General features: G+C 37.0%; 1 long non-coding RNA gene across 4 annotated transcripts; it reads right to left on the bottom strand.

Moving 5' to 3' along the window:
• Positions 1-1243: 1243 nt before the first annotated feature.
• LOC144652337 (uncharacterized) lies at positions 1244-27874 on the bottom strand. Of its 4 annotated transcripts, none has more exons than XR_013570478.1 (4): positions 27796-27874; positions 25004-25087; positions 20184-20315; positions 1244-2408 (listed from the first exon to the last, which is right to left on the bottom strand). It is a non-coding gene; the product is annotated as an uncharacterized LOC144652337 (long non-coding RNA). The 4 variants fall into 4 exon arrangements; XR_013570480.1 differs by lacking the exons at positions 1244-2408; positions 20184-20315 and adding exons at positions 21924-22272; positions 23398-23687; XR_013570479.1 differs by lacking the exon at positions 20184-20315.

The raw sequence follows: 27874 nt of genomic DNA, 5'->3' as shown, positions 1-27874 counted from the left end.
GTTATTACGTTTGTAATAAATTCTGTTTTATTTTCCACTGAAAACCCACCGAGTTTTAATTTGGTTCAAATTCCAGCCTACTATCATGTACGCCAGAATGAGTGCTCAAACAAACGCAAGTCCTTCCTACACACCCAGGAAATCTCGGGTAACCAAGTCTTTCCACAGGACGTCCCTGTAGTGACAGCGAGTAAGTAGTAGCTAGGTCGTTCAGCATCTCCCGGGTTTCTGGGAATATTATTTGTTGGGAAATCGAATCCCACGACTATCCAGACAGTTTTACTAATATCACGTTACTGGATGTCACACCCATTTGCTCCATACTTATAAGGTTTGTCATATTTTCTGTTTTATTTCCCACTGAAAACCTCTCGAGTTTTATTTTGGTTCAAACTGCAGGCCAGTATGACGTAAGGGACTACAAACAGGCCTATGAACAGTCGCATAATAACGAGTCCATCCATAATAACGAGTCTTGGAAGGTCACTGAGGCGTCTTTTCAGGCGTCGTTTTTAACTCAGTTAAAAAACTGAAAGCATGGAATGTTTCAAAATAGTTATTCCCTTTCGTTAAATTATTTTAATAACTGTACTTTTGTTTATTCCTTTTATTTTTCAAAAATAATTATTTTCTTAAAAAACGATTCTATAAATTTCTGTTATTTTTCAACATATAATTATTTCGTTTTTAAAATGCAACTTTCTCAATGCATGTTATGTCATGCCACTTTTCAGTGACCAAAAGTAAAAAGTTTATATATGTTCTTTACTTATGTTAAAACAGCACTCTTGCATTTAGGAAAGATTAATAACAAACCAACAACAAACGTCCCTTTAGGCAGTACTTCCAGTAAAAATCAAAACGATATCTTTAACCTATGTGAAATGTATCCTTAAAATAGTCCAGTCTCTTTGACCATTGGATTTCTAATTTATTGCTTGGGATAAATTTCTAATTTGGGTAAATTTTACAACATGGTTGTTCTTTCAGCCAAAGTCATACTCACGTTCCTCGAGTGTTTAAAAGAAAAAAGGTTTCTAGGGCCCACAAATACATAATTTCAACACCACCGAAGGTTGAATACAACTCAACACGTGATCCAAAAAGCAGCGAAGTGCCAGCCACGACCAACAGCTACACAACAGAATGGAACATGTACACTCTTGATGTGGCACCCAGTCTTTTGGTGTGGCTGATGGGGCATAAGAACTGTCTGGAAGACAGCATCCACAATAGGTTAGGTTCAATTTTTATTATTTTTTCCCAAAAAGCTATGCTGAAGGTAAGTCAATCATTTCGTGGTGATTTTAGAAATGTTTTTGAAACTTAGAGTCAAACTAGTCATTATTAATCCAACTGATTAATTTATTGATTAATTATATTGATTAAATGGTTGATAATTATATTGATTAAATAATTACATTGATTAATTTACTTAGCCAATTTAAAGTTAGCCGTTTGTCTGGAAACAGTCAGCTAGCCGGTACACGGGCTCACAACTTCCCCACACATGTATTTCCAAATGCGAAATTCTTCGATAACATCAGTTAGACAGTGCAGGTAGAAAATCGTCATTTACAACTCCCAAAAAATTATTCACATCTAGCATTAAGCAAAAGTAAAAGTAAATCAAAACTAACAAACACACACAAAAACTCAAAACAAAACTAAACAACACAAAATGACAACAAAACACTGGCGAAACTGTTAGGATTCGAGTTATGATAAATCACCCCTAGTTTGGTTTCTGTAACTTAGTGTTAGCATAACGCCTGCATTATTTCCTTTTATCAAATGCTAACAAAACACAAGAAAACAAACAAGCCAAAAAGAAAGAACAACAACTATCTTTCACCAGCTTGTCCGGATTATCAAGGTATGAATCATTTTTAAGATGATACATATTCTAACATCAAATCAATTTCAGCCTGGAGCTCGCTTGCATGATACCACAACAGTGCTTAATACATCGACACTTAAATAAAAGTTATTTATTTGTGTATTTTATTTTATGATCTTGGAAGTTGTATAGAACCGTTTTAAACAAAAAGTAAATTAACACTGCAGTTTGAATGGGTCTATTTATCTATCCATTGTGATTAAATTTCTCCTGTAGATGTGTTTAAATGTCAGACTACATTGCGTGACACAGCTCATTTCTGGTTCCAACACGAGACTTGAAAAAGCTAGCCAGGGAAATCTGACAAATGTATTTGAAGGCCAGGAAGACCACAAACTTCCAATCTCCAATACACATAATTCAGTATTTTATGCAAGTGTTCTCAGGATGATTGTCCGTTCTTTTCTACATGTAGCTCTTCCCTTATAGATTTTCACCAGCAGTTGTCAGGTTCTGGTGTCAAGAAAACATCACTACATTTGCCACGGCTGATGTGCCAGACTATGAACTAGAGGAAACATTAAAGGAGGTAAGTAAAATTATGTTGTAATAATTATTATGGGTAAGGCCCTATTCTCCCAGAGGAGAATTAAGAATTCAGATGAATTATTATGGGTTAGTGATCGGTTTTGTTTGTACAGTTTTCCAGTTTGGTCGCATCAGTGCTGTGCTTTAAGTCCCACCAACAAGAAAACAAAGGCAATTTGCTTCTCAGCAGTTACTTGTGAATGATGTGACAATGGTGTCAAGTACTGATTGGCCCGGCATCTGCTGTGAATGTACTTTGCATTAAACGCCAAAATATGGAGGCGTAGAGGTGGCAGACAAATTTATGTTACAAGGATGAGCTGTGCATCGAGCACAGAACTGAAGAGACATATAAAACACTCAACAAGAACAGAAATCAACAAGATCTGCTTTTGTGATCCAGTATAAAGATCAAGGAATCAGTTGGTACTGTTTTTTTCTATATTGCCAAAACGGTGGCGAGCAATCAGTTGCTTGAAAAAACAGTTGTTCTGAAAAAGAAAACAGTCAATTTTAAAGAGGGAAGAAAGCTCAGAAAGTGTTGCCAGTGTTGCGAAGAGACCAGTTTTTTCAGTTTATCCTATTTTTCAAAATTCAGTTTATCTTACAATCGCATACGCAAACGTTTCAACACTTGTCAGAAATATTGAGTTAAAAACCTTGAGATGTCACTTCCTGGCCCTCGTAGTAGTAGTTGTTCACAAAATTGTGTTAAAATGTGATGTCTATTAGCTATGATTTCAGGTTTTCAAGGTAAGTAAACACTAGCTCTTTTACATAAAATATTTAAAAGATTTAATTTCCATTTCCATTAAAGACGTTTTTTGACTTTTGCTTGAGCCAAAGCCATACTAGTGCAGTAACCTTTGATGGGTGTGCTCTGTGGATGGATCAAATCAGAGAGAAATTATTGAATAAATTCGGGACGTGCAAAGACCTCGAATTGGTATGTATCCTGCATATTCTGGATGAAGTGATCCCTTTAAGTTTTTCCGTGGTGCTGTTATATTTCGTTCATGAACACCTGACACTTATTTTTCAGAATGTTCAGGTTTTACATTTCTCGTGGTAATTTTGGGAGGAAAGGTGTTATTTTTATTCATTCATAAAGTACAAAATATTTTAAGCATTCCTGGTTGCTTTGCTGAATTCACATGGCACACTCCATGCCCTCTCAAGCTATTCCCTCAAGGTTTAAAGCATTCTCTTGTTGTAAACTCTTTCTCCCTCATGGCCACATGGGCTCTTTGGTCTGTTGATGAATGTTTTTGTTTAACTTGCCCTCACCGCTTAAGCAATGGCTCAAGCACTGAACCCGTCTCCACAGGACCAGGTTCAAGCTTTGCCTGCTCTTCCACAAGTCCAAGCGATGCTAGATGCTGGGCAACCTGTTGGCCAGCCTGCTGCTTAGAGCTTCAACAATGACACACGGAGGTGAATAAAATAATCAAGGTCATGAAACTTTTTAAGGTGGCTCCATAGGGTTTCTTGACCGCGCGAAGAATGGGTACGAAAGAGCGAGCTTGAAATGCTGGCAAATCAAAACAAATATGGCGGCTTCACGCGAGTGTGAAATTTTCGGCGAGAAAACACGAGACTCGCTTCCTGCCAATGAAACAACACCCGTGCTTTCCTGTGTTGAGCAGATAAAAGCGTTAACAACACCCTAAAAAGGTGTTTACAACGTCCGCAGTGCTTCTGGCCGCTCTTGTGAAGTTCGTACGATCGAAAGCAAAAGAGAAAATAAAGAATAGTATCCGCGATTGTGAGATACTTCGAGCAGAATTTCAGAGATTCTGCTACATAAAGGATTAAGGTATGTCTCTAACTAACCTTGGGGTTAACAGATATTCGAACAAAAACCGACAACAACGGGGAACGCTCGTCTTTACACATCAACTCGTATGGTTCGAAAGTTCGCGCATGCTCAAATAGCGATCTTGGACAATTTCTATTCTGATGACGTAATTGTTATTCGGGCGAAAATAGAAATTTTCCCCTTGTATTTACTAGAGTTTCCTTTGGTGAAATTCCTTAAAATTTGGCATAGATGTGATACCTTTTTAACTGCCCTTTTTGCCGTATTTTTAAAAAAATCTGTAAGCCAGTTTTTTTGCTTAGTCAAAAAAACACAAAATAACCAAAAACGCATAAACAACCTGGACAACCCCTAATTGTTTTGTTTTTAAAAGTTATTTCTCATCAGATTCAATCCGTTGGGAGAATTTCAAAAATTTTCACCGAAGAAAATTAAAGAAATTTAAGATCAAAGCCATAAAAACACCAAAAAATAGCACTCTTTGAGTAGATATAGCTCAGAAACAAAGGCCGTTATTTTAAAAAAAGAATAATGCACAATATATTTTAGTCCTTGTTTTTAATATTTTGGCAGCTTTTATTTAACTAGTTTAAAAAATAACGCGAAAATGATCTCTTGATGCGTATCACTTGTGCGCGCGCCGTAATATCTCAAAACCCTATGGAGCCACCTTAAGCCATACACTGTAACAATTTGTAAAAGGACATTTGCCGAAGTATCTTAACAAGAAATAACATTATCTGTTAGTCTGTACCACCTCCATCAACAGCAGATGAAACCAATACAGGCAAGTAATTATCTATCACATGTAGAGATGGATTTGATCGAGTTCAGAAATTTGACTTGTTTGTTTAGCAAGTGTTCCTGGCTTTTTTCTCTGTCTCAGGCGACAAAGTATTAGAAGCAGTGACACAATTGTTTTGGCAGTTAACTTTTCTATAACCATTCATACAGATAATAAAAAGAATTTAAAAATAAACATAACATTGACTTATGCAATGAAGACCAAAAAGAGCTTGTGCACTGAGCTCCTAAAACCGGGTGATCAAAAAGGTCGTCTCTGTTACCAAAGAGGTCAGTTATATTCTGGAGATATTGTGCTTGCCATATCTCCTGACTGTCCTAGAGCACATAGGCCTTTGGGAAAAGTTCTGGAAGTGTTCTCAGGACAAAATGGTCATGTTTGAGTTGCCAAGATTCAAAGTGGTCAAAAACCTGTTATGAGGTCTGTTTGTACATGTTACTGGAGTCCAACTAGGATGAAAGACTCATATAGAGTTTGAGAGTCAATAAGGGGAGAAAGTAGAAAAAACATCATTAACCTTACAGCCAAGTGTCTAACAACTAGGACAAAAGGCATTCTCCTGACATTGAGACTGATAATTTCGTGAAAAATGTGTGTGAAATTAGATACGAATATTTATTCAGTAATTCCTTTCATCAAGCTGAACAGTGACAGTTGTATTTTCTCCCAAGTCTGAATTAAAAGTGTGCATTTAAGCAAAAAGACAAAATTTGGATTTCCTTTTGAATACAAAAGGAAAGTCATCAGTAATTAAGTCTGCTGTTCAAGAGCCGCTAGAGTTTCTGAAATGTAGTTGTGACAAAATAAGCCAGACGATGAGGTCAGTCCAGGTGACGTTTTCGATCACCAAGACATGTTTCATCTGGTCACCCAAAGTGTTTGACATTTTAAACAAACTGATTAAATCAGACGAGGACAATGCCACTTGTGACGTCCAGCTCTCGCGCAAGCGTTTCTCTGGAGAAAATAGCTCATACCATTATTCTATGAAAGATAATAATAATCAATATTTTAACAGGGTGACCCCTTCAGTCGCAGGACTTGTATCAACGGGGGCCCAGTGTAAAATAAAACAAATTTAAAGTAAAAGAGAGTATGTATAAAATAACTATCTATCTATAAAAACTACTTTAAAAAGATACCGCTAAAATGCTAAAAAAAAGTTAAAAAGTTTAAAAAGATACCGCTAAAATGCTAAAAAAAGTTAAAAAGTTTAAAAGAAGTACTAGTGTTCTCTTAAAAATAAATAAATTACAAATTAAAAATGTTCTAAAAATAACCTAAGAATAAAAAGCAGAGATAGCTTGGAAACGTTCCTTTGGCTGCATAGTCTTAATGTTCATCGGAAGACAATTAAAAATGGATGCACCCTGATAATAAAAAGGCTGATTTCATCCAATACGCCTTTTAGTATTTAGGTTTTGAGAGGACATTCCTGCCAGTCCTTTTAAAGAAGAATTTTATTATTTTGTCCAGTTTGCAGCTAGACTGGAAAGGAATTTAAACATTGGCTACAATGATATAAAAAAAATCAAGCTTGGTAGAGAACTGGAACAATCAACATCATGGTACCAAATCCAGAGCCACAACCTTGCCACTTCCCAAATAAATTTCTGTTTTTACTTCATAATACATCAGTCTATCTGCAACTACCCTCTTGTGTTCACAATTCTCTCAAATAATGGTGTTCTCACAAACCAGTGGAATTTGATCACACATTCAGAAATCTTTTTTTTGCTTTGCACCTTTTCTACTGATGGTACCAGATTTGTTCCATACGTAGGTAAAATTAACAAAAGAAAAGCCAAAAAAAAGGGAAAAAGAAGAAAGTTACTGGTAGCAGAAATTTTTCATGTGACATTTACCCTAGTAAGATTGATGTTTAATAGCTATTTTTATTTGTATTCCGTATGTCAATTGATAGTGCTACATACAGCACGGTTGGAAAAGACTTTCTTGTTTTGTGAGCAACTCTTGTATTATAAGAGTATTTTGCAAAAAAGTATAATCATGCCCACATTGGACAATTCGCTCCATTTCTTTCACATTTTGAGAAACTTCGATTGTTGCTCTCTTGAAAGAAGTATCATTTCCATTCTATTTTAGGAGGTAGCTCTGGCTGAGGAAGAATGGACAAAACAGCTGCAGGTTACGCTTTTAAGCTACTCTTTGTAACAAAATCGTTTTTACTTGTCAAATTCTGCCATTATTTGACCAGGGTCCAATGTCTTCAAGTTACCAAATAATTGCGACAATGAAAATTGACAGTGCACAGGTAAACAGTGTTCGTAAAGAAAGGTTGACAATGTATGACAGTTTGTCACTCGAGACACGGAAAAGTGTCTGTTGTCCGTATTAACAGGTGTCCGTATTACAGCAAGGCGCCCAAAAGTGTGACCACTTTTAACTTATTCACATTCTTTCGTGCAGATCTAGTCCAATCAGAAGTCAACTGCAAGCTATCTACGGCTTTTGATTGGATTAAATCTGCACGAAAGAATGTGAATAAATTAAAAGTGGTCACACTTTTGGGCGCCTTGCTGTAAGTGGGTTATTTTAAGAGAAAATGAATGAGGTTTTCATCGGGACCAACAAAACTTTTGTTATCGGGACCAACAAAACTTTTGTTATGTAATAATTGTAATTTACTTTGTTGTTTATACTGTTTAATTTCTTTGCCATGTATTTTGACTCAAGCACATTTTCCACATGTCATGCATTTAAATGTTGTAGGTTTACTTTAAATTGTATCACGTTTGAAATGTAGCGCCATTGCTTGTACAAATGAAAACCACAATTATAAACGAACTCAACTGATGATGATCGTTAAACGATCGAAACATGTCTTGTTGCAAACTGAAAGTAGTTGTTAATTTTGTAAAAATGTATTATTATTATTATATTAAAGATTCACATTTTATTATTATTATCATTATTATTTTTACTATTATTATTATTATTATTATTATTATTATTATTATTATTTTGGGGGTAAAATGACAGGTCACTCTTTTTACAGTTTGTCAGAGAGCATTTCAATAGGACTTTAGCAGAAGCTGGTCTAAAAAGAAACGGACAACAGTTATTTGTTATGGACAATGACCTAACTCAGACCAGCCTAGCAGCTAAATTAGCCTTTAAAGACAATGAAGCAGGTCGTGTTCACACGACCTTAACCCAATCGGCAACATTTTCCATCTTGTAAAGCAAGTCTTAGATGACATCCTTATCAGTTAGCATCATGTTTTTTGTTTGGATTAATACTCAAGAAGGTAAAAATCTTATGAGAGTATAACAAAGAAAGAAAAAAGGCCATTTAATTATTTAAAAAGACATTTAAAATTGTTTCCTCAATCGGAGTGGCTCAGTATTAGAGGGTCGCTCTTGCGAGGCACATTTTTTCTTTAATAACTGGCCACATAGTCGTTATTTCCCAATCAAGCAGCTGGTTGCCAGGGAACCATAGGGCAGGTGTTCATGGTGGCATTTTACAGCCCTAAGTGCTAAAAGGACATTTTGTTCCAACCCAAGGAAAACGAAGCCTTCAACATTGTGGTTCTGTTCACTAGATCAACTTGCCTTTTGAGCGCTAAGACAAAGCCCACTCTTAGCTCTTTTAAATCATGTATCTAATTTCGATGTAATTTAGGGATAATTTTTTTTGGTACAATCCTGTACAGATAAGAAATATAATTAATTAGTCTAATTAGTTAATTAACGGGCATGTTAATAGTGTGTTGTTTAGAGACACAGCTAAAAGGAAGAGCATATTATGTGTAAATTGATACTGTGTATAAATAAAGGTTTTACCACCACCAGCACTGCCCTATCACCACCACTACCACTGCCACCACCACCACTTCTGCCACCACCACTGCCTCTACCACCACCACTGCCTCTACCACCACCACTGCCACCACCACTGCCTCTACCACCACCACTGCCACCACCACTGCCTCTACCAACACCACTGCCACCACCACTACCACTGCCACTACCACCACCACTGCCTCTACCACCACTACTACCACCACCACTACCACCACCACTGCCACTGCCACCACCACTACCACCACCACTGCCTCTACCACCACCACTACCACCACCACTGCCTCTACCACTGCCTCTACCACCACCACTGCCTCTACCACTGCCTCTACCACCACCACTGCCACCACCACTACCACTGCCACTACCACCACCACTGCCTCTACCACTGCCTCTACCACCACCACTGCCTCTACCACTGCCTCTACCACCACCACTACCACCACCACTACCACCACCACTACCACTGCCACTACCACCACTACCACTGCCACTACCACCACTACGGATCTTTAAAGCATAGTACCTGAAAGGGGTTATAGAGGTTGCAGGGATAGACATTGTAGGGCTTGTACAGTGCACTGGACTTAAGAGTATAGTTACTGGTAGGGCCTTCATAAATTTTAAGTTAGGTTGTAATAAAGATCACGTAATTTACTAGTTGCCATGTGCACTTCGCACACGGCATCACTAATAAGTATAGAAGTGGGTTTAGAAACCACAATTTTCGACTAAAAGTACTCAGAAGGCTATCCGCTGATAGTAGAAAGAAAAATATTCTTTATAGGCGTTTCAATCAGTCCGATCTTAATGGTTTAGGTAAGGTTAGAATCCAGTTAATTGATCAATTTACCAGGAAACAACCGATCTTAGGGAGAAGGGGGCCCAGTGGGCATACTGGTTTTAAACTTTGTACGGTATAAAGCAGCACTGAAGAGAAGAGAACCTTTGTAATAGTAATGAGAAACTCAGGAAAAAGGTAGAACAATTGGAACGATATTCTAGAGACTTGAATATTGGAATACTATGTATAAGTGGAACCCAAGCTAAAATTGTGTGGCGATAACTATGGTCTTCTTTCCCTCTCATGTCTGCAGAAGAAGTGACAGGCGATTCTTATAAAGTCTGGAACAAAGGAACACAGTGGAACAAGCAGTCAATTAGCTCGAGCATACTGTGAGTAAGAAAAAAAAAGAAAAAAAAGCTCAAATTCAGCAAGCCACACAAGTTTTAACATAAAGCCAATGAAGTTCATTACAAGTTCAATCTCAAACAAGAGAAGAAACTCTTGACGACACCAAGTCTGTCACCCAAAAGTCACAGCTCGACAAAGTTAAAGCAGAACTGGACAAGGGTGAGAAATTACTCCTTGAACGCAAAAGCACATTCTTCTAGATCATAAGGTGTAAAAAGGTGTGAAAGTGTATTTTACACAGAGAAAAAAATTGTTTTTATTTTTGAAAAACCATAAACAGACATCAGTGTTTCTTCTAAAATTTTCAGAGTTGCTATGTTGAAAATGGAAGGGCCACTGCCATATCCAGATTTCCAAGCGAAAGTTTACACACTGTTAGTAGTCCAGCTTATCATAGCGAAATTGACTTTCTGAATGACAACCCTATGGAATGTTTCTACCACCATTTTTACCTTTACCGTTCATAAACTGTACAAGCAATTTTAGTCTGCTTATCATTTTAGCAGCTGTAGTTATGACAGGGTTCTGTCTAATTAACATCTTTTTACTAATTTTCTTTCCGAAAAAAACAATCAAAGGGATGTGTGGGCAACGCTTGTAAGAACCATGTTCATTTTTTGGTATTCTACTGGACAGACACCACAGACATTGGAAGTTCTTGATGTTGCAACACCACGACATGTCCAACACATTCCAAGGAGCAATTGACTGCACTGATGTCTTTTAGGTGCATACAAAAAAGTGCTTCTTATCATGATTTGCTTGAAAAGTATTCCATGTTCTCGCCTTTATATTTAACATAGACAAGAATGATGGGTAGAGAGATCTACCACATCGTACGTATCCTTTTTGTGCATTACGGACAGTACACTACCAGATAATCCCTATTATTGGAAGGCACCTCAATAAAGAGTTGCCAAGACATTGAAGTCTGGCAGCTAAACTGTATTCCCTTCATCGTGGTAAGAATATGCCACAACACAAGACAGAGGTCTCCAAAGTTAAAAACACCAAACGATCTTTTCCTTGAGTTTCATCTATGTCAAGAGCATAAAGATCATTACGAGCTAGAATACAGCACTTAATTGGCTTCCAAAAGATTAATTCATCATTTTTTCTGTATTTTGTCATAAAAGAACATTGTTTATTTTGTGCTTAGTACTTGTGCCTTTCTTTCAAATAGGAAAACAAGATTTAGACTTTCGCCGTCTTTTACTTGCTAAGCAAACACAAATGATCGAGGTGGAAAAGCTCAAGCTGCAACTGGAGCTGACCAGGATACAGGCTTCATCGAATTCAATGATTTCCGATGGATCCAATCAGGCTAAACTTCACGACCCAGCAAAATCTTTGGGCGACCTTTGCGACCTCGAAGGTTAAACATTATATCAGTTTAAGACTTTCGAGAGCTTTTTTCAGTTATGGAACATATATAGTTATACTTTTTGTTATTGTTGTTTATAGTTTGACTACTGTGTACGGATGATACCCGTTCAAGTACAAATCCAGAAATCTGAAGGACAAAAAAAGAAATAGAATTAAAATTTTGTTGCAGGTCATAAAGAAATTGAAGAGGCTGGAAAGAAGAAGAACTAAAGAGTCGCGCAAGGCGAAGCCGATCTCAAAAATGGATCTTAGAAAGAAAATAAAATAAAAGATCAAAAAAACAAAAACACAAAAAAAAAACAAGAAAAAATCACAAATTGGCATTATTGTAAAACATTGTATTCGAGCAAAGCAACTTTCTGCCCAACTTACAAAAATGTCTAAGGAGTTGCAGGTGCTCACAAGGAGTACCCAAAATTTGATCCAAAGTTTATAAAGAAAAAATTGGTTTCAAAGTTTGTAAAAGCAATATTTTATGTTAATGGTCAAAATAAAGACAACTCAAAGGAATCAAGACGAATAATATTTTACTTCTTATATAACATAAGGGGAAATCCTCGTAATGTAATGCAATAGAAAATTATGGAGGTGGGTCTATTTTTTAAAAGCAAGGAAAACAAAAGCCAGGACATTAAATTTTTGTGGGTTACATTGACATCCCCGATCTCTTAAAACTGAACAAGTTGTATTGGACGTTTATAACTCCTTAACATTTACAAATGTAACACAGGACATGGCTGAGGTTTAAAGTATATGTTTGATAAGTAATCTGTGTCAAAAGTGAAAATATTGTATGTGACACTTTTCCCACTTCCTGGGAATTCAAAAATGCTAATAATCAGCTGCATTTTCAAAATAAACCCTTCAATTATTTTTATTTCCCTTTTTTCTTTGGTCAGTCCTGGGGTAATTATAAATGATTAATTTCGAGCCATATTTTGAGCTCCAAATTTTGACACAATTTCAAAGCTATAAAGCTGGTTTTCTATATGAAAAAAAAAAATGTTTTTTTTTTTGGCAAGAGCTCAAGAAATTTCTATTGGCCTCAAGACAATTCTGGAAAGAAAACAATTGGAGACACGGACACTTTTAAACTGATGGTATTCTTTCTGGGTGGTTGCCCACCAGACATGATCACAGAATGGATTCTTACATCCCAGCATTGGTCCACACCGCAAAAAGCAGATAAAGGACAAAGACAAGTCAACTTCAGTTTGAACAATCTGGGGCCCATTTCTCGAACGACCCGGTAAATTATCGGGCCCAATAAGTCACCCTAAAACTCCCTGTTAACTTTTCGCGTGTTTCTTGAAGCTCACGTTATTTACGATCCCGTTAATTTTCCCGGTAACTTGCCGCGGTAAAAGTTACCAGGAAATTGAAAATGTTGCAAAACTAAACAAAATGGTGGCCGAAGGCAGACTTTTTGGGGTAGTTAGATGCAAGAGTGGCTAATTGAAGAAATTGGTGATGAGTTGCAGAGAAATACGTCAAGAAGCTGCCCACTGTCTCCTGAGACACAGGTTAGTGTAGGCGCAGTTCAGTTTTTGTTTTTTTGACGTTGTTTTTTTAACATACTGTTTGAAAGGTGCCTGGAGCATTTACAGCACTTTATTGGTTTTGCTATTATATTATTATTATATTATTATATATTATTATTATTATTATTGGTTTTGCTATTATATTATTATTATTATATATTATTATTGGTTTTGCTATTATATTATTATCAACCAACGACGGAAAAAACAAATTGATGAATAAATAAACCTACATTCTGTTGTCTTAAGCGCTTATCACTCATGCGTTGCATGTCTACGTAAATTACTTTAAAATTGCTTTTCACAACATGAAAATGGCTTCCTGTCACGCAAAGCTTTTTTTTACAACAAGCGCTACTGTTTTCTATGTTCTAATTTGTATAATTCTCTTTAAAAAGGAGTAAGTTAGAATCATGCTTCATGCTTCAGGAAAAAGGTTAAACAAAATAGAGCGGTTACGAAGAGTTGAAATAAATTATGTGGTTAACCGACTTAACGCTTTAGCTTGCCGGAGTGAGGTCCTTGAGGAAATGAGAAAACGAAGTGTATTAACTCAGGATAGATAAACTAGAATATAGAACTTTAAAATAATCCTCCCATTTAACAAAATATAGTTTCAGTGGCATTTTATTTTATCACAGCACCGGGTAAAAAAAGTCTGCAGCCGAAACTCAAATCCCGCCAGTTGAACTGTAGTTTTCAGTAATGATGCTTCCTTAATTCCAGTATTCTCTACTTTATAACCTTTTAGGTAAAATTTCGTCAGTAAACTGTTGAAATCTTGAATAAGAATGCAACGCTGAACGCGAACGCTGTTTTCTCAGCGGTCCGCATAGCTGGTTTTGCTGCAATTCTGTGGAAAGTGTATACGTCAAGTTTTTTTTTTCTCAAATTGTTCTCGTGCACTGATCCCGATTAGGTTGATCGTCATTACAACAATTCCTGTTGATAACATTTGTTATTTCTTTGAGATTCTTATAGCACTCCCGAGTTTCTAAGAATTGCCGCCTAGGGGGTAGCCAAGGCAAGGCCGTAGAGCGTTAGTTGCTTGAGAGTGTAAGAATAGATTGCACCAGACTGGATTGTGTTTCCCACCAGAAACTCAGATCTGAATGTAAGTACCATTTAAAGCCATACTGAAATACAGAATACTGGTAGTCAAAGTAGAAAACGTTTGTTTGTTGTTGGGTTTTTTTGGACAAATTAGAGGATTTGATTTATTGCAAAGCTTTCCAAATAATTTTTTTTTAGATTTCATAATTTAATGGGTGTATCGGAGAACAATGCAATTACATGGGTCTTTTTTGCTTCCGAAAGAATCAGAGAATGGGAGACTTTAAATTTAGAAATTGTTATAATAACCGAATATTTACCACTTCAGTACAGCATACTGTTGTCAACAGAGTCCTGCTGACTAAAAATTTAAAATTGTTAAATATCGGTAGTTTTACTGAATACATTTTAATGAAATTTGTATAAAGGAAGGGGATCATGCACTAAGTTAAAAAACTTAAGAATTTAAGAGGAAAGTGATGGGAAGATTGTTAATTACATGTGTAAAAGTAAAGGCAAAGTTTTGTATTCTTCATCAACAGACAACAATGGCCGATTTTTACAAAATTGCTGGGATGCCCTGAGTGATTGGTGCAGTGGATGGCTCCTTAATCTCCATCGGGGCACCACATTTTGAAGAACATCTATATGTCTGCCATAAGGGTTTTCATGCCATTAACGCCATGGCAGTGTGAAATGCACAACTGTATGTTACTAACTTTGTGTCGGTGGAATGGATCTGTCCATGATTCAGCAGTTTTTAACACAAGCATGCTTCGTGTCCGCCTGGTGATGGTGGAGAGAAAACAGCTGGCTGCTGGGTGACCGTGGCTACGGGATCCAGCCATACCTCTTGACCCCTTTCAGGCCCGATGATGTGTCCACCCCATCGCAAAGGAGATACCAGAAGGCGCACACTAAAACTCGAAATACCACTGAAATGTTCTTTGGCCTATGGAATGCAAGATTTTGTTGCCTCGATGTGTCTGGTGAGGCACTGCAGTTTTCTCCTAGTGTTGCTGCACTATTGTTGCAGCAACTGCTGTGCTGCACAATATGTGCATTTTTGTCAACACACCACTCCCTGGGTATGTTGAGCACCCCCTCATGAACCAGATTTGATGATTGAGGTGCCAGTTCACCTTAACAATAATGCTGGTGTGTTGGTGAGAGATCGCCTTATTGAAAATGTGTTTAATTTACTCTTTCACCCAAACATTTCCAGTTTGGAAGGCATGCTGTATACTTTACATGCCAGAACATTATTCACAACCATGCTTTTCCATGGGCAGCAAATCGAATGTGTTGAATTCAAACAAAATCCGTCTACTTTTTTATATTTTGAAAAGATGTCTGTGCTTTTAAAATAAAAAATTGAACATTCGAATTTTTCTGGTATTTATTTTTTGCAGTAAAACCACTTGCCTGACGGTTCATGGTTCCATTTTAGTTAAGAACATTATTTTTATGGTGTCATAAAGGTCATTAAGGTTGTGGCCATGGAGGCCACCACAATGTTTTAGTTTTGTTTTTCTTTTCCATTAATTTCTTCCATTTCGTCTACTTTACATTTTGAAAAGTTTTTTCTGTCTATTAATTAAAGTGCTTTTAATAAAAAAGGAACACTCGAATTCTTCTCTTTGTTATAGTATTATATTTGTTCACAGTGAAACCACTTGCCTTATGGTTCACGATCCCATTTTACAGTTGCGTATGAACTAACTCAAGTGGCGTAATTTAACATTTTACTTCAGCTGTTCACAGACAGCCATGCTAACCAGTTTACAGTTATTTTTGCTAACCTGTTATGAACATCAGCTGTAAGCCATAATTGGTACAACAGTATTTACGCCATATGGAGGCAACATAAATGTGAGTTGATTATTGTTTACCGTTTTTTTTTATCAGTTTTCCACAAGCATTATCCAGCCATTGTGGAGAGGTGACCGTTAACATTGTACATGAGGAGATTTTAATAATATTTAAGTGTACAGATTGCTGGACATTTGAAACAAAAAATCTGGACCATTGTAGAGGTGGCCGTTACAGAGAAGCGAAGATAAATAAAAGTCAATTTATTTAGTTCATTGTTTATTTATTTATTTAATATATTCGTACAGTAGTACTTTGATAGAAATCTTCATTTAAGATTGTTTTGCATTACTCCTCTGCTGAAAAAAAGTGGTGGAGGTACCTAAAGGATCGGAAATAATTGGATGAGAGCTGGCCCTGGGTAGTCCAAGATCAGTGGCGGCTCCAATAATGATTGAAGATTTAAAAGATACCATTTTTGATCATTTCTTCTCCCAACTCACTGCTGAACGTTTTGGCTTACATGCAAAATCAAACCCTTTAATTTTGAGAAATACATCACATGCAGATCTTGTTATGTTCTCTTAGGATAAGTAGTTAATGAGTTAAAAGACCAAATGCTGCAGTTCCTGCAGATTTTAAATGCTTGTGTGTCTAACCCTTTCCAGACCAGGAACATTCTCAGATGATTATCAGCTTAGCTTACCGGAATTAAAGTCAGGCTAGGCGTAAAAAAATAGATAGTGAGAACGAGGCGATAGTATGAAATGCAGTCATTTCGTCGAGGGGCATGCAACTGTTATTTATGTTTGTCATCTGAATTTTAAGCTTCTGTTTTTCAAATTAATAAGAATCGCATCCTTTCATTATTTATACCTGAGAAAATGTTCCTCAAAATATTGACCAAGTGGCAATTTTAGGCCGCAAAGAAAAATTACCTCAGGAGAATTTGATGTGATGCCTTTGTTTTTTTTTTTTTCGCCCCCCCTTTTTTCTTTTTTTTTTTCTTTATTTTTTTAAGCCAAATTGGAAGAAACATTTCAGCTCAGTGTGATCTCTTTTTTAAGGTAGACTAGAGACTACTTGCAGTGTACCTGGTAGCTTATCTAGACTTCAATTAAACAGTGCTACTCACGTTTTGAAATGCCTCTTTGGGCATGTTTAATAAATGAGACCATTTCTTAACTTAAAATTTGTCCTTCCCATGTTTACTTGTATTGGTAAACATAGCTTTACGTTTCCTTTGCATTTTGTGCTCTACAGGTAATTTTTGGACTAATAGAATGCCTAATGTTTTGACAAGACATTCTGGATTACTGTTCAGTGAGTTCAACTATGGATTGTAACAAGTTCAGGTAGTTGTTGATCTCTTAGTTTTACACATAGTTATGTGACAGTCAATTCTAGCAATGAGGGGGACATGGGTACCCTGAACACCACAACACCGCAAAAATATTACACAAACACCGCATCATCACAAGAAAATTTGACAAAACACCGTCATCGCAATATAGTCAAGTTACTGGTACTTATCATTGAAAACATCTTGGGATTGGGTTAAATATTAACTAGATCATGTTTGACTGTATTTTGGTACAAATTAAATATATGTTGTAAATAGTAAAGATGGTAAATCTCAAGCTTGGTGATATATAGTGAAGAAATTATTTAACATGACACGAGCGTGGGACAAAGAAAAAATCTGAGTTCCCGACGAGAATCGAAACCATGGTCTTCCAGATACCGGTTGGGTGCTCTAACCAACTGAGCTACGAGAGACTCATTGTGAGCTGGGCCATTTACTAGGTTGATATATGACACGGGTCCTGCTTACTGCTAGGATCAGCAATGTTGAAATCATCAAATGTGTAGTACATAATAAAGATGGTAAATTTTAAGCTTGGTGATAAATAGTGAAGAAATTATTCAACATGACACGAGCGTGGGACAAAGAAAAAATCTGAGTCCCCGGCGGGAATCGAACCCATGGCCTCCCAGATACCGGTTGGGCGCTCTAACCAACTGAGCTACGAGAGACTCATTGTGAGCTGGGCCATTTACTAGGTTGATATATGACACGCGCCCTGCATACTGCTAGGATCAGCAATGTTGAAATCATCAAATGTGTAGTAAATAAAAAAGATGGTAAATTTCAAGCTTGGTGATAAATAGTGAAGAAATTATTCAACATGACACGAGCGTGGGACAAAGAAAGAATCTGAGTCCCCGACGGGAATCGAATCCATCGCCTCCCAGATACTGTTGGGCGCTCTAACCAACTGAGCTACGAGACGCTCGTTGTGAGCTGGGCCATTTACTAGGTTGATATATGACACGCGTCCTGCATAAAACACAACCAACCCAACCAACCTAAAATGTTTGATCCCAATGATGTACGAATAAAAAAAGCACCCTTAGAGAGGCGTGTGTGACACCTGGTGAATACATCAAATGGGAATTGTCATTTTAATGTCAACCTTCTCGCCTTCGAGACTAATGCTGTTTCGGTGAGTCACCTCAAAGTAAATGCGTCCTGACGTTTAGTTATTGTACTCAGCAGTCATTAGGCAGCATGAATGCGCCACAGCCTGTGGTCACAAAATAAATCTACTGAGTTGGCGACAATTGTCCTTCAAAACAATTTCTACCTTATTGTATATACTGGAGGCAAGTGTGCCACACTGTAAATCTATCGAATTGTTTTCAGTCTCGGGGGCTATTGCGCCATTCCATCATGCGTGAAATATTGACTCTAACGCACTCTGCCAGTTACTAGTCCTAAAGAGTATCGTGCACAAAAAATTCCATGTGACCTATTTTACGTCATAAAAGAAAATCTCCATGCAATCTCACAGACGGTGACAGCGACAGCCAGGGAATTCGATAATATCGGCCACCAAGAAAAAAGAGTCGCTCTAGCATGTCTAGCGCTGCAACGACCAAGTAAAAGGTTAGTGAGAAGTTTCTTGACATTATTAGAAACCCTAGCTCCCCTGATCGCAACTTTTTAAGTTAAAAATTTCCGGGAGATTTGCACGCTGAAAGCTTGCAAATTAAAATTGATAGCGTTCCCCTCTGCCCTAAAAAATGAATCATGGAAAATATTTAACTACAATACAGGAATGGAAAAGTCAAATTGTATAAACTTGACAAAGGGAATTTTTCTATCAGGCTCAAGACACATCCCAACATTGCAAACGATTTTATTTTTCCCACGGACCGCGCGCCCGAACCTTAGCAACTCGTTGTACCCCTTAGCAATGCAAAATGCCATCCTCTTGCTTATTTATTGATTCATTTGCTTTTTAATTTTAAATATTTACACAATTTGTGTTGTCACATATATAAATAATTTCAGCCGTGATTTAAGAAAATGGAGTTTTTTCTTTGTTCACAGAAAAAGCTGAGCTGAAAACAGAGGATGCCACAAAACATGTAAAAGAAGAAGAAAAGGTATAAAACATTTTGCCTTGCAATTAAAGAGTTATCTTGCTGTGCGCTCTGGATGAAAAATAAATAAATAAATAAATAATTATACCATTACCGAGAGAATTCTCGCGCGCTGATTGGTCCAAAGTTATGGTCAATGAGAGTATAGACCATGAAAGTGACATCAGATCAGGCCACGCACACGTGCAGGCTAAAAGATGTGTAAGTTTGGTCTCCATGAATGAAAGCCAATTTGTCTACTTCATAAAAAATCTGTTTGACATTTTTTAAGGCCTGTATTTTCAGTTATTGGATGACCTTCAGTAGCATTTTAAAGTAGCAATGTAAAAATTTGTGAGGCCTTAAACTTAAGCAAGCAAGAAAACCCTAATCCCAATATAAAGCTAACTGCAAGCAACATGATGTAATATACAATAATTTTTTCCATGTCAATGTTTGCGGCCAGTTTATGCTTGAGGAAGATGAATACTGAACTTAGGATTTCTTTGGAATTTTTTTTTGTGAAATTTGAGTTGCTAAACGGAGGGTGTGGCTAATCTGCAGTTATTAACGGTACTTCTTCTACAATACATTCAAAAGACTATCCACTTCACAAACAGAATGAAATTAAACAGGATGAAAAGGAAAAGTTTGCATTCAGATTGCAAGAAGCCTGAACAGTTAACATCAAGATGAAGAAGCTAGTGAGCTTAGCAGACAAAGTGGAAAAGAAAAGGAATTTGAACCAGAAAGAACAAAACTAAAACAGGACAAAACATCAACTTAAGAACTCATAACCAGTTTTCTCTCTCCCTGCCGTTTTCAGTGCACATTGCATTACGGTTTTCTTAAATATTGCTATATACCGGTAAGTAATTTAAACAAACCTTGTACTGTAAACAAAGTTTTTATGCACTGCACCATAAATTTTGAAAGGTACTTTCTCCAAGCCATCAGCTTCTGGAAAGGAAGCCAGTACACATGTGCAATGAAGTTATTCACACCACTTGTCTCTAAACCTGGATGGTATTTTTATGATGGTGTATTTATGAGTATCATGGAAGTCACCCTGAACATAATTATTACTTCTACTTTTAGTGTTAAATATTATTTGTTACAGAATTTAAATAACATGTCTTGACAGGAAAAGTACTATGACAATCTCATTATTCAGGCAGTGGCTAGTGCTGTATGTGTTAACTATTCAATTACCGGTAACATCAAAGAAAGTGCTGAAAACTTTGCAGAGACTAATGAAATACATATAAGGGGACTAAAACGTCTCTGGTGATGCCTGACACTTGGAAGATAATGTTAACTGATACAGTATAACAAACATCGAAAAGTGTAAAAAATGTAACTTTAAACACAGACGTTTCGGGTGTTTTACCCTTCATCAGTGTGAAAAACAGTTAATAATATGGGCTGTCCTAAACAAAGTAAGGTGAAGGTTATGCCAGGTCATCGCTTTTTTTCACCATGGACATTAAGTCACTGTACACGGTTATTCTGAATGACTGTGGACAACCCCTTGCCTATTTCCTAGAAAGGAGTGATGTAAAGAACCTTCAATGTCCACCCTTACAGGACTGGTGAATCACAAATCCCTGAAGAAAGAACCTTGCTACCCATACATGAGGCAATACATGTATACGAAAGAAAAGTGGGCTGATAGGCAATTCAGAGAAACAGACAATAAGAAGAAACAACAAAAACAGAAAGAAATGTTTTACAAATCACAAAAATGCCAAAGGCAATCTTTACCACATTTTAATTTCATTCTCTCATATGAACATAAAACTATTAAGAAGAATTTGTATATCGGAATGACTGAGTGATTTATCCAATAATACCCGATTCCCTTTATAGCCAAGCCTGCAGGGAATCACGGCAAATCAGCAACGCCCGGGTATTTGTCATAAAGTGTGAGTGTAAGCAAATGTCTTACAGTTCCTGGCACCATATTAGATTTGTAATCAAGCAAACATGATAGTGAGGCCCACCTTGACCTGCAGACGATTCAAAACAGCTGATAGTGGAAGTAGTGTTCAAGGGAGAATTCACCTTCTCCTGCGTGCTCCTCTAACCAAAATGGTTTTAAAATATAAAGATAAGCAAATCATGTCACTAGCCAACATTCAAAGGCTTTTAGCCAAAGATTCAGAGTCAACATGTGGGATGAAGTCCGACTAACCATTGAAAGCTTACACACTGCTTATGCAATTGATCATTGGCTGAAAAGAGCAATGGAAATGAAACCATGCAATACACAAAATGATAAACAATGGAAGTATGATTCAAAGATGAGAAGAATTTCAGAACTGGGAAAGCCTACTGATCTTAGACAGATATCAGAAACTTACTTTGTAGTTTGCATGGCTTCCACAGGCAATTATCGGCAAAGTAACCTCAAAAGGCTAAAGAACTTTTTGGACCTTAAAGATAATTTTTTTTTTTGTAAAAATTTTTTCACAAAAGGGGTGAATGCTTGAAAAGAGCCATTTAAGTATAAAAATGCTAAAGAGTCTATTAAACTTTGAGACCAACCTTTCTGTAAGAAATGTTACAAGAGTTACCTTTCTTTGTGGCAATGAAACAACTAAAAAACCAAGTGATACTGCCTGGCATTAGAATGCTTCCCTTTGAAAGAACTTCATCAGAAACTTCCTAAGACAGCAGCGAAAAGACATGAATGCAAGGGAATATGACAAACTACACAGTCAAACGACCTCTATATGTAGTGTTCAAGATGCAAATGTTCCTGCTAACTATGTGACTCAAGTTTGGATTCAAACAAATCTTTAGCTTTACCTCACAAGCACAAATTGTCACTTCACTTCCTCGTTTACAGATTCTTTAAATGGTTTGCATGTCCCGCCAAGTGGTAGCTTAGACCCTACATTTAAGGCCGGGACACAAGTGTAAGCATATGTGAAAAGCTGTTTGGCATCAGTGGGAGGTTTGCACTTCAATAATCTGAGGAAAAAAAAACTATTTACATTTACATCAAAATTCATTGTCATTGTCGCTTTCAGTTTATACTGTGTGACAATAATATCTATCCATTCTTTTTAAATCAATTGTGATGAGCTGGTTTCATGAAAATTTTATTAAGTTATTTGATTCAATTTACTCCTAATCGATAAGTATAAAAGATGCCAAAAAATAATTTCTTACTAGCTGAAGGAGGTTTCATTCCTCACAGATGTGAACAAAATAATACCGAAAAGGAGGAGACTACTGTGGAGTAAGTGAATCAACTACTGCTATAATCAAACCTTTCTAATTGACTATATTGTTCAGACATGGGTTTGAATGATCCAACCACAAATTATCCCCTATATAGTGTGCCTCAAGATGGCTGTGTCCCTGTTGTCACAGGCAAATGGAAATGATGTCTACCTTCACATAATTTGCATATGATCCCGCCGATGGTTTTGCAACAGAGGTCATCAAGGCAATAAACTAAGCCCTTTGTTAAAGGATTGACACTCCTACTCATGGATGCAGAAGATATTAAATACGAGATGGGCGAATTAACAGTTGAAGACAGGATATATTTAAGAAATTTTCTTTGTGAAATTGTAAGTTTTGAAGTCTAAATGTTCTAGCAAGTGACATTTGCTTATGGCCGCCATTTTGGCGCCATTTTTATAATCAAAAGCACATGCTGAAATTAAACGTCCAAAAAGTGGGCAGAATTAGTCATCAATTGCCCCTTTTCTTTATAGTTTGATGTTTTGTTTGGAAGCAATCTTATACGTGGTATCTGGGTTGTATCTTAGTGGCTTATGTTTTGGGAACCAGTGTTTTGTAATACTGAGCTAGAAAGAAAGATATCTTAAGCAGTCAAATAATTGGTAGCAATTGATATCTTTAAATTAAGACAAATGTTTGCAAAGTACAATGGTGTTGGCATGGTCCTCAAAGGGATTATTAAATAAATGGTGATTGTATATAGACTTGCACCTATAACAACCAATTTGCAAATCTGTATTCTGTTATCATCTGTGCTTTTCAGAGAAAACAAGAGGAATGTATTACCGAAGTTGTGCAAGTTCTTAGTGACAGCAGTAGCAGTAAAAGGAAAAATAAACCTACTAGTAGTTCATCAGAAAGTGGTTCAACACTATCCGTGTATTCGTCAGATGATAGCTCATACTCTCCACAGTCCCAGACACCAAAACAAACACAGAGACACGACTATGGTAGATTGGAAAAATATAAGCCCCTGGATCTGCCTCCAGACTTTGATCTGCTGACTTCCTTTCCCAAAAAAGTCGAAAAGGCCTTAAAATCAGGTTTCAAGCAACCTGGGTCGTTGCCCCATGATCTTCTGAGGAAATTTGTAAACCAGGTTGCTGACCACATAGAGTCGGAGAATTCTCACCCTTCAAAGCAAACAATTGAGTGGGTCGCATGGAGATATTGTGTCAAGTATCCCTGCTTGCAGCAAATTAACCCATTAGGAATGATTCCTGGAGAGAAACCTTGGAAAAGTAAACCTTTCAAGGAGTGGGTAAGAATTAATAATTCGGATTATTCTGTCAATTCAAACTGAAAATGATTTTGTCAGGACCAGACGTAACTCTATCAAGAAGTTATAAATAAATTCCTCACATCTTTGTGGCACACTTTACTGAGATATTTAGAATAAAAAATTGTTAACCCCTGCAGAAAGTCAAACTTAAAAATATTGGTTTGCTATTTTTATTGCATCATAGGATCTCTTAACAGAGAAAATAGGAAGAGCCCTGAAAAACAAACGATAACAGGAAAAAAGAAAGTCCTCGACAAATGAAAGGTTGAAACATCATTGGTTGAAATCAGATAGTGATCAAGGTATAAGATAAAGTGATGCTTCATTTTTACAGGCCTGTGCTAAACCAAGCTTAAATTGTATTGGCAGTTATAAATTTTGATGCTTTCTGTTGACTATATTTAATGTTTTTGTGAGTGACACTCACCATGAGGCCATGAAAAACTTGTTTTTTCTTCGATTTGATTGGCTGAGACAAAACTGTCCAATTTTCCTTAAATTGGATAGTTTGTGCATTTTACCTGAAAGTCCTAATTGAAACTATCCAAATTTAATCCCAAATAGGACAGTTCTCAGAAATTAAGGAAAAATAGCTGCGCTGACAATATAGGATTTACTGACAGCTATATAATTAAGTGTAGTACGGTCCCTAGTTTAAGGACCATTTCCTTCAGTTAGATATATACCCCTTAAATAAGTTTCCTTGAATCCTAACTTTAGTGTTTCTTAATTTTTATTTAGTGCAGTCGCCTTACTATTTTGAGAGTTTTGAGAGTGCAAGCACTTAACATAAGAGATGTGACCCTTCCTGTAAGAGAAAATTGCCCTTACCCCACGGACAGCCATTTAAGAGTTTTCCTATTAAAAATTAAGAGATTTGCACTTAAAAGGGTCCTCCTCTTTGCACTGTGACCTCTTGAAAATTAAGCGTAGAAAGTAACCAAGTTTTCTGAAAAGGTCTGCAACTGTTTAAATTGTGTTGTGGAACAATTGTTTGTATTCTTGAATGTCATTGGTCGATTAACAAAAAAGTCATCCACCTTTGTTCTCAATTTAGTCAAATTAGTTCAGACATTTAGAAGAAAGGCAAATGCCCGGGGGTTCCCTGAGGGGGGGGGGTGGTATCATCTCGCTTGGAATTTTAAAAATAAGAAAATGTGAGCTTACCTTTCGAGCTAGACCAGGTAAAATTTTGGTGCATGTGCTGGCTGGCATATAATGACAGCTTCATGGCAAGTCCGTAAGGTTGACCTGCGACATACAGTACCAATTAAGCTTGGAATAATTGAATAAAAATCCCGGGGGGAGGGGGGTACTCCCTATAATGGCCTATACGGGGAGGCTCCGCCCGAAAGGGGTACCTTTTTCAGGCTCCAGGTATATAAAAGGGTAGGGATTTCAGAAATTTAGGTATATGAAAGGGTAGGAAAATCTGCCATAATGATGTTTTAAAAGGCCTTAACATTAAATATTTCGAGCAGACACAACTTTTGGCTGTATCGTCTTAATTAATTTATTAAGCGCTACTTAAAAATGACAAGAAAACTTCCCGTTTTAGGTAAATGTGATGTCGTGTAGGTATATGAAAGGGGTACCTTTTTGCAATAAAAGGTATACAAAAGGGGTACCTTTTCTATCAAAATGGTATATAAAAGGGTAAGGGGTTGGATCTCCGGGGGGAGCCTCCCCGTACAAAACTTTTTCGAGTACCTCCCCCCCCGGGATAAAAAGTGTTAAAAAAAACAACTGCGAGACCAATGTTCAAAAGCTAAGTTTGACAAAATAAACTTCAGTAAAACTCAAGTCGATACGTCCTTAAAACTGTACGTGTTACAAATTTTCCATTTTTTACAGTTACTTTTTTTCTAGATATACCGGTAGTCTAGTCCCTCTTGGAATAAAACGTTTTTGTGTTTTGCTGCAGCCGCAATGGCTGCAAGCAAAACACATTGAGAGCTGAAGTTTGTGCCGTAAGGTGTAAGGTGTAAGTGCCGTAACAGAGGAGAAATCTGAACTACCGATGTCAATCAAATCCATGAACAAACAAAATCGAAACCAATGAACCGTAGCGCTGATCGCATTCGAAGTTACGGGCCAAAGTATTCGAACGCAAACCACGTTGGACACGTTGGAAAACAGAAAACCGATTTAAAAGTATATCGCATTGGGAAAGAAAACAAACTGTGGCGCGACCACTCCAGTTTTATGAGAAAATTATTCTGCAGTTTTCATCATTTACGAAAAGAGCGAAGACTTGGAACCTTGCCGAAGGTCATAAATATTTTCTCCAAAGGACCGGTTAGTGCACAGTTTGTAAACTTTCGCTTTGAAAATAAACTTACCCTCACCTTGTCTACACTGTCTACAGCATACTAGTACTGTATTAACTCTGAACTTCATATTTTAAAATAAAATGTATGAACGTGTAACTTGTCACGCAAAGACAGCTGGAAAGGAATATACCATGCTGGTAGGCTGCACCGCTAATTGTAGCTGTATTCGAGCTATATAAAAGACAGCTAGAAACGAATTAATACTAGTAACATCACAATGGGAAAGAAACTTATTCAGTGGTGCACACCGTCGAAAACAAAGAAATATTAAAGGAAGTTCTCATTCACCAGATTCACTGCATCAGATGCAACATTCGTCAGTTCGTGTTTAAATGCGTGGCGACCAGTTTGTTTACTAGTTATTAAAAAATAATACGGTCTTCATTTAATAAACAGTTCATCCTTAAATTTCAGCTTTTCTACGACTGACAGGTAGGTACTATAGTATAAGCCCCGCTAAAATAGCTGGAAAGGGAAAGTTTTTTGAAAAATGAATTTTTGACTGCCAGACGCGCTGGCGCCACATGTTTATTTTGTGAAGATTAATTAAACGCCGTGAAAAATAGAATTTGATGTCCAGCGAGCCACTGCATCTTCGGCTACGCAGTCCTCAGTGAATCCTCCAACTTCACAAATTTCTAAAACTTTAAGAAAACGAACTTTCGCAGAATCAAAAATTGGTCCTTATCGATCTTCCGATCTTGTTGCGAAGACACTGAAATTCGACGAGTGTTCATGCGTGAAGGGATGACTGACGAATGATAATAATTATTTGTAAACTTTCGCTTTCAAAATGAACTTTGCGTTACGTTCAACGCCGTCTTTCTGCTGTTGTACGCCGGTGCGCGTGCGATTATTTATAATTTCTGAATTTTGCATATTTAACTCAGGGTGACACAACAAGTTTGTTAAGAGTTAGTTGTTCCAGTGTTTAATTTGGGTGAAAGTGGTTAAAGAACCACTGTCTTGTCACTAATAAATATATCACATTGAGTTCTTATAAGGTCAATAGATTCTGTCTTTTTCGTTGTTGTTAAAACGCTACCATTGTGACAATGATTCCAAATACAACTAACGGTAACCAGTGAGATAACGCCACTAAAAGAATCACATTGAGTTCATTGAGATTTTTTTATAATGTTAAGAGTTACTGTTTTTTATCAAAGAGACAATCATGTCAGACATTACGTTGACTTACTAGTAATTAAATTATGTTTGCTGTCTTTGATTTCAACATAACATTGATCAGTAAAATTATCAGGATTGAATTAACACAAAGTGACTACAATATAGTGCAATTATTAACCTGCACACAAGTGACAGACAATAAAAGACGTTGGATTTCAATCTCGACTCACTTGTCTTTCATCAACATGTTCCCTAAGACTTTGCTCTAGCAGCAAAACACATGGACCCATTGGGGCCCTATTTTTTTCTACAACAGCAGCAAACGTTTGACGAGACCGTCACATCTCCGCGAGCTCCCAGAGCGGGGCACAGACATTTTAGGCCAATTTGCTTTAGCTTCGTGTTAATACAATTCGGAAAAGACTTTGCTGACTCAAAGCAGGTTTGAAAAAAGCTAGTTCAAAGTTATAAAATTATTAAAACCTGGCTTTGCAATACCTTTTCAAGTCCTTTTAGCTTCAAAGTGCCATTGCAAAGCTTTCGTTTTTCTCAGGTTTTCAGCTGACGTGAGCTGTCG

This window comes from Oculina patagonica, chromosome 4 (assembly GCF_052425735.1).
Source record: "Oculina patagonica isolate OP01 chromosome 4, crgOcupat, whole genome shotgun sequence".
In the NCBI taxonomy this organism is placed as follows: domain Eukaryota; kingdom Metazoa; phylum Cnidaria; class Anthozoa; order Scleractinia; family Oculinidae; genus Oculina; species Oculina patagonica.
Note: the sequence above shows the minus strand (reverse complement) of the source record. Positions and strands in the feature narration are given on the sequence as shown.